General features: G+C 46.4%; 1 protein-coding gene across 1 annotated transcript in view; it reads left to right on the forward strand.

Annotated features, from left to right (window-relative positions):
• The first annotated feature begins 1,590 nt into the window (after window positions 1–1,590).
• CHD7 (chromodomain helicase DNA binding protein 7) overlaps window positions 1,591–13,710 on the forward strand; it is a 122,267-nt gene continuing 110,147 nt past the window's right edge. Inside the window, exon 1 of the mRNA XM_088540132.1 lies at window positions 1,591–1,758. The gene's annotated coding sequence lies outside the window, so the exon portion shown is untranslated. The remainder of the gene's footprint in view (window positions 1,759–13,710) is intronic.

Consider the following 13,710-nt stretch of genomic DNA (forward strand, 5'->3'; position numbering starts at 1 on the left):
AAAACTCTGAGTAAGACTGAGACCGAATTGGTCTTGGAGAACCACGGCATGGACCTGTCTGATTTGCAGGCTTTCCCCAGAAGCCTTAAAATACTTTCAGTGCCTTAAGGCTGCGGCAGCAACCCAGGCACCGGGAGCAGCGGAACAAATACCCCGAGCCCTGACCGAGAGGACGTTCGCGCAGCAGCTTGGCTTATTCGTGACAAGGGGCACGCGGGAGGTCCTGCCTCCCCCTCACACAGCACCGGCACGCGTCCCTGTTTCCCCTCGCCAACCTGACACGGACGGCCGTGCTAAAAAGTTACCTAGCCAGATAAATTGCTTAAAATTCCCGTAATGCTGAGCATCTTTCCGCTGGGGTTGCGTGCTAATCTCTTTATACTTTTAAGATGCTTATTTAGTTTCCAGAGCAATCCAGGAAAGACTGTTAAGAAGGCTTTTTTTTTTTTTTTTTTTTTTTTTTTTAGTGGGATTTGTGTAATTTACTTAGGCAATAAGTTTGCTTCGGTTTGCATCAGGACTTCGGGATTTGTAACTTACAAAATATGAATTTGGCCTCCACTGCCCTTTCTGTAGCATCAAAATAATGCAAACGCGTCAATAATAATAACAATAATAGAAATAATAATTAAAAAGAGAGAGTCTGCGCGGAATACAAGGCGCTTTCGAAGACCGGCCGTTTAACGGCCGCCGTGTTTTGAAAGCCCGATCCGCTCGGGACAAAGTTCACGCCGCAGCGCGGGCCGCCGCGACCCGGCCCGTGTCGCCGCCGCCGCGCTGCCCTCGCGCGCCGCCCCCCCGCCCCGGCCGTTTCGCCGCGCCGCTGGGACGTTTGACGAACGGGAACGCCCCCCCCTCCGCCACCCCCCGCCAGTTTCCCGCGGCGGGACGCGACGCGCCGGGACGGGACGCGCCGGGATGGGGCGGGGCGGGACCCGCCCGCGCCACCGGCTCGCCCTGTGTGGCCGGTCCGGCGCTGACCCCGCGCTCACGGCGCCGCCGCCGCCCGGTGACCGGGGATGATTCGCACGGGCAGGAGCCGCTCCCGCCCGCGCGCCCCGCGCCGCCGCCACCGGCAGGCGGGAGGGAGGGAGGGAGGGTTAGTGACCCCTGCGCCGGCCTGGCCCGGCCCGGCCGCCCCTCCCCTCCCCCCGCGCGCGCGGCCGGACGGTTTTTGTCGTTGCATAAATTATGCGGTGACGCGCGCGGGGGGCGGGGCGTGGCCGCGCTCGCCCCCGGGGAGGGGGCGGTGTCGGGGGCGCGCCTTGTGGCCGCGGGAGGAGGGCGGAGGGAGGGGGCGGTAGCAGCCGCCGCTGCCGCCCGCCCGCCCGGCTGCTGGTGTCTCGCTCGGCTCGGCTCCCGCGGACGCGCTCGGGAACTATCGGATTAAACTTGAATCGAGTGAAATTACACAAAGGAGCGACGCGGAGCCGGCAGCCGGCGGAGAGCCCGAAAGTAGCCGAGAGCCGCGCTGACCCTTCCTTTCCCTCCCCTCCCTTCCACCCCTCCTGCGCCCGCCCCGGTCAGGGATCTTCCCCCCCCTCCCTCCCCTCTTAGCCCAGCCCCGGTGCGAGCGAACGAGCGAGCAACTCCGAGCGTGCGAGGGAGGGAGCGGGACCCGCGCCCGCCTCGCCTCGCCCCTCCGGGCAGCGGCACCAACTCCGCGCCGTGTCCCCTCCTCCTCCCCGGCCCCTCGGCGAGGGAGCGAGAGGGGGACACCGGCCCCCAGCGCTCCCCAACGGCGCCCGCACCGGCCCGGTGAGTGACCGCGCGGCTCCGCCGGAGCAGGGCGGCGGGGGGGGGGGGGGCGGAAGGAGGAGGGCGCCGGGCGCGGAGCCCCCGCGGCGGGTCGCGCTGCGGGGCGGCCCCGGGCCAGGCGGGGGGCGCCGCGGGGCACTTCCCCCCGCCCCACGCACACACCGGGCGAGGGGCTTTTTGTTGCGCTCCGGCCTCGCCGCGGCGGAGCGGCGCACTGCCCCCCCCCCGCAGCTCGCCGCAAGTTTGGCGGGCCGCAGAAAATCCGCGGGGGGGGGGAAGAGGGAAAAAAAAAAAAAAAAAAAAAAAGTTGGGCGAAACTGCGCGGCGGCGGGAGCGCCCCCCGCGCCGAGCGCGCCGCGGGCTCCGGCACCGGGAGCGCTAACAAAGTGAGGGCGCTTCCCCGGCGCGCACGCCGGGCCCGGCCCCGCCCGCCGCGCCGCGCCGCGCCGCACATGGGGCCGCCGCGGTGGCCGCGCTCGCGGCCCGGCCCGGCCGGCAGCCCCGGCGGGAAGGGCGGGCGCGGGGAGCACGCGGCGCGGCGGGGGGCGGGGGGCTCCGGCGGCCGCGGAAGAAAGAGGAGCGGGGGCAGGGAGGCGAGGACGCCGCCTCCGCCCGCCCGCCCGCCCGCGCGAGCCGGCGGCGGCCGCTCCGCGCTGCCCGCGCCCGCATAATAGGGGCCCGCGGCGGCGGCGGGGCGGGCGCGCGGGGTCGCGGCGCCCTCGGAGGGCCGTGCCGGGCCGGGCGGCGCGAGCGGAAAAAGGTGCTTTGAGGCCAAGCGGTCACGGAGCCGCTGGGGAAGCGGGCGCGGGGGGGTTGTTTGTGCGCGGGGAAGCGCGGCGGGATCGGGCGGGCCGGGGCGGCGGCGCCGCTGCGTGCGGGAAGTGCGGAGCGGGCAGCGGGTGCGCGTGAGTGTGAGTGCGGGTGCGAGCGCGGGTGAGTGAGTGCGAGTGAGTGCGGTGCGGCGGGGGGAGGGGGCAGGCTTGCTGGTGAGGCTCCCGGAGAAGGAGCTGCAGGCGACGAGCAGCCATCATTACCCGGCGCTCCTCTATCCCGGGAGCGTTACATAAGGGGACGCGCTCCGGCACCGCTCACCCCCCTGCCCCTTCTCCCCCCCCCCCCTTTTTTTTTTTTTTTTTTTTTTTTGGAGGAGGGTGGGAGGCGGGGTAGGGGTGGTTGGGGTCAGGGCGCAGGGTTCGGGGCCGCAGGCTGGAAGCGACCCGGTTCCCTCCGCGCGCTCCCGCACCCCGCTCGCTCCCGGGCTTAAAGTAGATTTTTTTTAAACAGACAATGGACAAAAGCGAAGTAGCGGTGCCCGGGGAGCCCCCTCGGGACTGCGGAGCGGCCGCTGGATGCGCCGTGCAACTCTGCCCGCTCTTCGCCACTTTCCGCCTTTGTTTTCGTTTGGGAAGGTGCTGGACGTGCCTTCCAACTGTATAAAAGGGCAATTTCTCACTCGTGAGAAGCTCTTCCAGTCACTTAGTTTTTCGTGCGTTTGTGGTTGGGGGAATATCAGAGCAGTCTCGGTGCAATAAGTTTGTTTCTGTGTAGATGCGTGTCTCGATTTTACTTTCATCCAAGCACATTTGAGCTGTGTTTATCCTAGAAGATGGCTTTCGGGAGAACGTGCTCGTCCTTCCCTCTCCTCCCCCCCTCGCCCCCTTTTCCTCGTCATATGCAGGACTAGCACAGAGGTACAAGCAAGTTGAACAAAAAATGTTTCTGTTCATTTCCTCACAGATCGTCCATTCTAACGACGGCAAAAAAATCTTAATGACTATGACCTTAGCAGCATGGGTAGCTGATTTATCCCAATTATAAATCCCGTTAGTTTGCGGTAATGTGTGAGTATCAATATATAATTCATATTAAAAAGCATGATTGGTCTTTTTCTTTTTTTTTTCTTTTAATGAAAGTTGAAATCCCTCATTTTCCAATGAGAATGCTACATCTGTCGCTTGGAGTGTTTTTGTCTCGCTGTTGCACAACAGAGGCTCTCTAGTCTTTAACCTAAAATGGCAGCTTTAATTTGACTGGGGCCCATTCATTGACAATGATAATAAAAAGGCTGAAAGCTAAATGTGGCTGGATGCTTGGGGCACGTTTGCAGAAGTCTCCTCTGCATCGCGAGGCACTGCAAAGAGGGGAACTTCTGAGCTTTCTACTTTCTATCCTGAAAGTTTCTAGCACCTTTTTTTTCATTAAAAAAATCACATTGCTTTACATAAAACACGTTCTAGACAACAGGGTTGCTGACAAACTTAGCAGTGAGGAGACAGTTTGAGAAAGCTTCTTCTAAACACTCTGCATTTTTAGTGGAAAAATAGTGGAAAAATTCTAGTAATGCTTTTTAAAATAAAATGTAGCACGAGGGAAGATAACCATTTGTTTCTGGGGTTTGTAACAGGTGATTAGAACAATTACATTCTTAACATTTTCTGTCTCTAGCCACTAAAAGTGGGAACGTTATTCGTTTTCTCTTGCTTGGTGTTATAAATGTACTCAATGTTTCACAGATTCTTTTGATAGTATGTTGTTTAACTTCTGCAAGATAAAACCACAGCTACTTGGAAAAAGTAATTTTTTTTTGTATGAAACATCCTTTGACGTTCGAAACATAGTTTTACAAAACAAATTTTCTCTTACTACCGCACTGGGAAATGCCACAGGCTAGCACAAGGTCTGTCCTGCCTTTCTATTAACTTGAACTGATTAGTTTAAATCTCTTTAAGCTTTTTCTTTCTTTCTTTCTTTCTTTTTTCTTTTTTTTTTAAGAAATATATAAAGATCATTTTGAAATCTCTATAGCACACTCTTTAAGAGCAATAAATGCCTGTGGTTGCGAATTTAACTGCATTAATGATTTTCTAATCAGATAATAATATCTGACCAAATATCTTACCAAATATGTAACAATATAATGATGTTTCTGTTATTACTTGTAAATCACATTTAGATTATTTTAAAGGTGAAAAAATGCTTCATTTTCAAATCTAAAATAATTGTTTTTTCTCTTTAGTAATTAAGCAAAGTTTTGATAATAGTGCAGTTCCTTTAGGAAAATATCATCAGGGAATGGTAATGCAAAAATATTAGTCAAAATGAGATATAATGGAATATTCTTTATTGAAATCAGAAATATCTGTACAGTGTTAGAAGATTGGAGATGTCATAATTTTCCTTTAAATTTGGTTAATGTGGAAATGTGAAGGGCTAGTGCAAAAGAGCACTGTGGGGAACCTCTTGTTATATGGAGACAGATCAGCTAACAATATTGTAGCATTTTCAGGAGAGTTTTTTGCTGTTTATTGTTCCAACATTTTTTGAGACAGGTCCCAAATATTCCTCTTGTTATGTTCAAATGATATTAGAATTTTAGAACATGCAAAAGAAACAATTTGCAAGTACATATGATAACAAAGTAGGAAAAACCACCAGCACCACCACCAAAAAAAACCCTTAAGTATTTTGAAGAAAAAGCCTGCTGCTGGGTCTGGAGGTAGTGTAAGTTGCGCTGCAGTTTGGCTGGGCATGTTGTGCCCTTCTGCAGGGAGCCTCTTGCCAAGCTGAGCAGTCTTTGCAGAGCGTGCGGCTGCAAACTCAAGCTCCTCGAGCAGGAAGTGGCCTAGGCCCTTTACTTGAGGAGAAATTGCTGTATAAGAATACAACATGGCTTTAAAACAAACAAACAAAAACCCCAGTGTGAGCTTCTGTAAAGGTGAAATGCTTGAGGAATAAAAATCTTGCAGCTTTTCAGAGAGCTGTTTAAATGGTTTATTGAGACTCTATATGACTTGCTATGTTTGTGGCATCCTATAGTGTCTGGGTAGTTGATTGATGTTTGTTTGTTTGTTTTTATACTTTTAGAACATGGCATGATACATAAAGGTTGTTTAGATAGGAGGAGGAAGGAAAAGGTAAATAAAAAGGATAGGAATAAACAAGTACGTTTCAGATGGAAAACTTTTGGAGTCTGCTGGATGGTATTTGGCCTTGCGAACTGGCATTATCAGTGTTCAAGTGAAATTGTCAGGCTAGCCAGGATATGGACAACTGCTCCACAGATTCCTCCCTCCCCCTCCCAGTGGTTAAAATCCTGACTTCCAAACCCTTTAAGTTTTGGCTGCTGTGAACAAATTGCCAACTGCTTGGACTTATGAGCCACTTAACTGATGCCTGTAGGTAACATGGATGACACTTTTATGTTACTTTTATGCTGTCTGTCTGCATGAGAAAACTCTGCAAGTTTCAGTAAATAACTGTCTTTTTTTACAAATAGGTCTTTTATATAAAAGTAGGATTTTAGACCTAATTTCACCTGCAGAAAAGTTAATGTATTAATTTACTGCATCTGTTTACCTTTGTCACTCTGGCAGATGCTAACTTCTGTCACTTCACATTGCTTTTATGTCTGTAAATAGCTTGTTTACACAAATACAAACTATATTGGACTTTCTAGGGAAAATATCACGTATTTCCTCTATTTTTGTCAACATTGCAAAAGCAAATGAAAACTTCACTCCAAGTACCTTTACACTTTTATTAGCATTCTGATAAGGTATTGAAACCTGATAAAAGAGCTCTTCCTCTTGATTTCTTTCCATCTGTAGAATCTAACTTTAACTTTTAGTGGCTCTTATTTCACCAGAGATCAGTGGCTCTGGAAATGCTGCATCATAGCAAATATGCATCAAAATTCTTACTTGGAAGAAGTTGGAAGACAGAAAAACTAAAGAAGCCTGTGACCTAAAGGACACATTCCAAATGCCTTAATATGACAACAAAGCTCTTAAGTATATTCTTAAGCACACAAAAGCTGATTAGGTCTTAGCTTCCAACACTGTGACTTCTCAAAGATGTAAACATGCACCTAGAAGAAGCCGAGTCAAAACTGATGATCTTTGTGCTGTCAGGTTCTCTAATTTCATTAATACTGCTCATTAGCTGTTTCGAAGCATCCTGATCATTTTGGTGCTTTTTCTTTTTTTCCCTCCTCCCCTAGATGCGTTCTTCTTTAAAAACTATTGATAATAGTCAATGACCCATCCTAACATAAAAGTTAAAATATGGTAAAAGAGTATTAATTATCAAGTAAGCCTCCATATTAGTTTGCTGTCATGACATTCTCTTTGGAAGGCTTATGGGTGTATGGGAAGCAACACCAAGTCCTTGCTGGCGTGATGTAGGGATCACCTTGCTTGGCAGTGACCTATATAGCTCTTCCGGGTGTGGTTTTGCTTGGCTTTCATGGGAGCTGCGTCCAATCTTCCTGTGACACAGACAGTTGCTGTGACGAGAGGGCCTTGAGGGGAATGGCGGGGAATAAATAACTTCAAGAATCAATTGTCTGGAAAAAGTCATTGCGGCCAAAACGTCTGCCTCTTCCTAATGGTTCTGCGGGAAAAATTAAATTTCACGTATACAGTCTCGATCCTGGAGGTTATTCTGTTCAGAGTTTATTTAAATATGGACTGATGATCGCAGCAAATAAGATGGCAGCTTACCTGCCTGGGAATAGCTGGCGTTTTAGAGAATCCAGTGCAGAGCAACTGGAAAATGCTGTAATTTTAATATCTGTGAGTCACTTAGTAAGCTAGTCAGCTGAGCGCTCCATTTTCTGCTACGACTCCAACAGGTAGCTGGCTGTTAAGTTTCTTCTTGGCAATTTTAGAATAAATTGGCCTACCCTTCTGTTTGTTTTGATTTCTGCCCACGAAGTAAGTGTCATTTCTCAGAGTGTTTTAGCAGACAAATGCATCAAATGTATGAAGTGTGGTGTTTTACCTTTTAATTCAGGAAAAAAAAAAACCCAGTCCTGCTCAGACATCTAAACCTTTTATTTTTCCTTTTTTTTTTTTTTTTTTTTTTTTATCTCTCTTCTGCCCCTTCCCCTCCTTATCCTCCCATAGCTGCCTTTTTTTTCCCCTCTCCTACCAGATTTTTAATCTTCTTTTCAATTTATAGTCCTCTTTGTCTACTGATCAGAGTTGTATTTTCTTGCTAGTCTTAGATAATTAGGATATGTTGCAAAATAAACATGCATTTCAACTCCTAATAATTTTGTTTCCTACCCAAAGCATAAAAAGATCCTTTGTCAAAGGAGCAGCACTGGCTGCACCAGAGCCTGATGAAATCTCATGGTATTAGGATCTAGGTGCTGTCTGGCAAGATGCAACCAGTTTGTGGCCACTGAGGTGTCCAAAGGACTCCCCTTTGGTATTGCAACTTGCTGGCAACTTTCTGGAGATTGTTCATGAGCCTTTGAATATTTTGGTCGCTTCAAAGCTTTGTATCATTTTATTTTATTTTTTTTCAGGAAAACTGCATTCCCAAAAAACTGCATTTGTGTAGTGGTCAAGGAATAGAGCTTCAATAAACCTTTCTTCTTGCTCTGTGTATGAAGAAGTTGGGAGTGGAGGAGAGTCTAAGTCGTATTTCCCCTCACATAAAATGGAGCCACAGTTGCAGGATGCCTCTTTCTAGAAAATGAAGTTTGGAGGGGGGCAGGGAGGAGCTTGAATAGGGAATTGTGAATTTTTTCCAAGGAATAGAAAAGGTTGGGAGAATGAAGACAATGTGACCAGTGGTAAAGTAGATCAGAATCTGGATTAAGTGCAAGGAAGATTTTATTAAAGACACTTTTGTTCCGGATCTTAAAATAGTAAGGCTGTGGATTTATTATCTGGGTAAACAGGATTTATTAAAAGGTAATTTTGAGATGCTAAGGAATACTGAGTATTTTTTTGAGACAGAACTCAAGGAAGAAGGATCTAAAACTGAGTTGAAAGATGGAAATTCAAAGATTTGGTGATAGGACAGAAACAGAAGAAACAAAGCCCTGATCAGAAAGCACTGGGTAATGCTGTCCTGAGAGAAATATTAAGCAATCCCTTATGTGGGAGGAATGGATAAATTCTGTTAAGGTCTTTGATATTAATAACTTGGGTGAACTAGTAAGTGGGAAGTCCAAGTTGATGATAGCTTATTATATAAAAATATTCCTTGCTTCAGAAAGCTGAAATGTGTGGCTGTAGAGATCAAAATCCCAAACTGAAATGTTACTTGGTAGAATCTCTTACAAGAAAGTCTGAGCTCTTCTGGACTGTAAAGCATAGTGGTTTATATAATTTTTAGGGATTAAAATAATAAGGCCAATTGTATCTCCTTACTGGTTCTCTAATTTTCATGTTCCCTGGAAAGAGGATTAAAGAAAGAAAGGTAACAATGAGGCTAACAGATGTTCCAATATCACTAGGATAAGGCCGAGATAAAACTGCATGTCGGTGAGCGACGAATAAGTTTCAAGGATGCATATTAATTAGCAATTTGGGGCATAATAGATGTTTTCAAAATCTTACGTATTCCTGGATGCGAGAGTATCTCTGAAGTCCAGAAGTCTGGTGTTCCAAATAACTTAGTTGTTTTGCTTCTGAATTTGAATAGATGCTGTTTTGTTGCTTAAATGTGTATGGAAATACCTAAATATCCAGAATAAAATGAACAAAAAATAAAGCTTAGCATAAGATTCAAAAATACATTTTTGTCCCTTTTTTGATATTAATCAATGCAGTTCCTGTGGCTTTTGGAGGATGTGCTTTAGTTTTTGCTCTTTCGGGACTGGAGTAGTTGGATTTGATTGTTTATTGCCAGGCAAAAAGCAGCTGGGTCTTCAAGGTCGTCTTCAGCACGGTAAGAGGTGCTTGGCCTGTGTTTCTAATTCCGGGGGTAGATATGGAATTTTTGGCCCGGATTTATTTCAGACTTCACCGGGTGATGTGGTCATGTCACAATAGCTTAAATGAAGGCCATATGTCATTCTAGTCCATGCTCCTGTGAGTTCAGAGATTCTTTTAATTCCTAATGAGGAATTCCTGATGAGAGTGTAATTTTTGCCTCAAGTAGTTTTAACTGTGAAGAATTAAACTGGGAGTTTATAGTGAGCAATTTAATATCTCTCCTGATTTAGGAAGGAATCATTCAGAAAGTTAAATGGAGCTTTCTTGACTGCCCCAGGAGGTAAGTCGGTGAGAGACTTGCTGAGTAATTCACTTTATTTATTGGTACTGTTATGAGGTATCTACTGTGCTTTGCGTCGACGTATCTGTGTGGAATGGGGTACAACCTTAGTCTTCCTCTTATTTTAGTTGCTCATGCTTCTTCAGAGGGGAAGTGAATAAGTCTGCTTCAGCTTCGCTTTCCCTCCTTCTTTCTCTCTTGATTTGCAAAGATATATGTTAATTTTTTTTTTTCTGTAAAGGAATAAGTGAATGGCAGTTACATCACTCTCTAATTCATTTGTAACCCTATCAGAGTTTACTTTAATTCCACTGTAACCTTGTAAGAGGTTACTGAGGGGGGAAAAAACACGTCAGTCTCACCTGCATTTCCATTTCACTACCCTTCTGCAGTGATCCGCAGCCCAGGCCACCTCGCTCGTGCCAGTAGCTCTTAGCAAATGTACTTTTTTTCTGAGCATGGCCAGGATTTGAACTTTGTGGCAGTCCTGCAGCAGGAAGGCAGTTTCCTAGGAATGATGCTGCTGCTGGAAGAACTGGCTTGCTGCAGGCAGCACTAGATGAGAAACACACCCTCTGACGTGGTAGTTGCTGTAGCAGGTGGCCTTTGTAGCCTGGTTAGATCTTGTACCCCAGCAAAAAAAACAGGAAAATCTCAGGCCAGAGCACCTGCCTCCAGAGAAGGGTGCTCGGCCTTTGGGTTGTGGGTTGCTCATATGCAGTTTCCTTGCTGAGATGATTACGTATCCAGCAGTACACCTGGGCTGTGCGCACGGGCATGGTTCCATAACGGGAATGTTTCTGTGGGAGGAAGTGAGCTCTGGAAGTGGTCACTGCAGGTCGTGTGGGATGCCAGCTGCAGACCCGAGCTGTGTCTCGAGGGCCCTCCTGGAGAGCTGTTTGTGGCCTCTTCAAAGGGCCCTCTGTGGCACTTTGAGAGACATGGTGTCTGTCTGGTGGCTGTCCAATGTAAAGGGCTTTTGGTAGGCAGCTGGTAAGGCTAGGAAGGCTGAAAATCTCTCGTCTAATTTGATACTGTATAACGATGCTGAAATGAGCTCTTTCGCTGCTGAGGGGACCGCAGGTAGGCGATGAGCTTGGTCAGAGCGAGCTGCAATTTCAGGCTGCTGCAGCTCGAGCTCTCTGCTCGCTCTGTACTCGGCGCAGTTTGGCTGCAGGAGCAGTGCGCTTGATGCACGCTTGCTTCCCTCTTCCCAAGGGAAGCGGCACATCCGTGGCAGGCAGGCATCCAGAGCAAGGCCGCTCTGTCTGCAGATAGAAATCATGATCATTAATGATCAGAAAGCCTAGAACTAGGCACCTAGAGCAAATGGTCGCTGGCTTGTGGAAACGCACATCACCATGTGTTGACTTTACTACCTCCCACCAGATTCTTTCAGGTTTTAGGAAAAGAAGCATACTGACTTCTGTAATGCATTTGCTTTGATGCAGATGATGTTTTTAGGATTTCTCCTTTGCTTTCAAAGTTATTTCAGTTTTTTCTTTTTCAGAAATACTTGTATCTTTTCTCTATTAATGCTTTTTAAATCAGTGGTCACTTTTGCAACGCTTGCTATGTTGTATTTTTTTCTTTTAACTTGAGTAAAACATGCAAAACTTACTTTATCCTGCTTTTCTAATTGAAGTATCCTTGTCTTTCTGTTAGTTTTGCAAGAACTATTTTTTTTCAGATGCACTTAAATCTGTTTAAGCAAAGCCTGATTATATTTTCAGTGCAATAAATCATCTTGTAGCTTGTATAATAGTTGAAGGCCTCTGAATGTCTTGTTGTCCATGTGATGATGTGCAAGTCAGAGGACAGTCTGAGGAGGTGCTGCGAGCCAGGACACTGTTCTGAAAAGTTTTGCTCTGCCTCTTCCCACTCTGTGGGTCTGCAACTGTGCCGTAACAGCAGGGTTGCCAGAGCCTTCCATGAGTCACTTCAGTTCGCTAAAATGGCAGGAAAAATAATTTGGGAAAATGGAGAGCATCTTGCTGCTGTAATGAACCAGCCTGGCTCATAACAGGGTGTGAGGAAGCACAGAGCTGGTCCTGGGAGGGGAGGCAGGAAGGGACCAGGCCCTGGAGAGGAGCCTTTTTCTACGGATGGCAGCGAGCAAGTGGATTGGATCAGTTGCCTGGGAGCCCTCACCGGAGAAACAGAATTCAAATAATCAGCTGTGAAACAAAGGACACGGAAAGAAAAATGCTGGCCTGAGCTCAAACTGTATGAAAATGTGTTTATTTTAGCAATGGTGTGGATTACGTTCTCTGAGCAGCTTGTTAGAAGTAATAAACTGCTGCCCAGAAATCACAGTTTGCCTTCTGAGATAGAAGAATAAAGGTTTTCAAGATTTACTTACAAATGTCTTGTGTGAGATCTCAGATTTAAATCATTCCAAGAATATATTCACAAGAAAGCAGACAGTTCAGATGTTCTACACTTTTTGTGACTCTTTTTGGTAAGCTTTGAATTCTCCATTGGGCTCCTTAACTTTATGAATCAAGTTGTGTGTCTCAAATTCTATCAAACTAAAAAATACCTCAGTAGATTCAATTATTCAGCTTTTTATCTCAAGTATCTAGCATGTTTCTACATTAGTCTGAGGTTGCATGAGATTTCTTGGTCTGGGTCGGTAGGTGGATAAGATTTAGATTATGATAGGCAATAAGTAAGTCAAGGCTTCTCATGCTAAAATGAACACATGTAGCTTAGTCCCAGTCTCATTGATCTTATTTGATTAAAATAAGGTTTACATGGTGCTTATTTATTCATAGTAATTCTGTTCTGCTGCTGTTTTCCAGAGAGAGAAATAGGCAGTTTATGCTATAATGTTCAGATAAGGAAGGGACTCCTTTGGGAGTTTTATTTCTGTCTTGTTCTCAGAATACCTAATGCTTCAAGGTAACTCTTTCGGAGTAGCAGGAACGGAACATGAGAAACTGTTTCCTGAAGAACCCTCAGTGTTTTGTGTAAACCACTTGCAGCATTATGGAAGGGTACTTCTCGGGAGGCAAGGGAATGGAACTTTTCTTTTTCCTTCCTGTCTTTCTCAAGACTTGGACAATTTTATGTGACCTCACAGAGGAACTGTAGTCTTCTAACAAAAAAAAAAAAAAAAAAAAAAAAAAAAGACAAATGGGGATGGGGTCACTTAGATCCATCTCCACAGGTTTTACATCTGAAAGGGAAATTTTCAGGAGTCATAAGGGATGGTAGGCAAAGGAGGAGGGGTCTTGCAATAACCTCGGTGTCTTGAGTTAGCAAAAGAAGCTTGAAAATTCTGAAATCAGTACGAGGATGGTGGCTCCGACCAGCATTGTGTGTGTTCAGAGTGAATTCTGTAGTTGCTAAAAGCAGCTTGTTTACATTAGGAATTGTATGTGCTAGCTCTAATGGGCTTTAGGAAGCCCAAAGCGCAGCTGTAAAACATCTGTCTCTGGGACCAGATCTTGTCTGTCTGATGAATTTTTGTCCTGCATTTCATGTTCAGATTTAAAAAGAAACAAAACTTTTTTAAATAGAAATTCTTAGCTGTCCTGGTTGAAGATTGGCTTGCACTTGAAAGGCTATTGTGCTGTTTTGTCTTGAATACAGAACTTAAAATAGTGACTCAGTATTAACTTAACTCCACTTCCTCTTTAATCCAATCATCTTGCTTGCTATATGACCTTATAGCACCTTGATTTAAAGGCTGATTATTCCAGTGGATTAAATTTGGAGGTGTCAGTAGTGGTGGGCATTGGAACAGGAAATGCTTAAGAGGAACTGAGAAAGGCTGTAGCCTCCAAAAAGAGGGAGTGATGGTGTTTTCCCACCTGCTGAGAGTGGCTGATATTGAATTGTGCTTTATGCTACAGCACACAACTTGAAATGAGGCTGCGGAGGATATTTGGATATAAAGCAGCTATAACATAGTTCTGTTATATCTTAAGAAAA

Source organism: Tinamus guttatus, unplaced genomic scaffold (genome assembly GCF_059628265.1).
Source record: "Tinamus guttatus ecotype Peru unplaced genomic scaffold, ASM5962826v1 Tinamus_guttatus_pri_ptg000056l, whole genome shotgun sequence".
NCBI classification, from domain to species: domain Eukaryota; kingdom Metazoa; phylum Chordata; class Aves; order Tinamiformes; family Tinamidae; genus Tinamus; species Tinamus guttatus.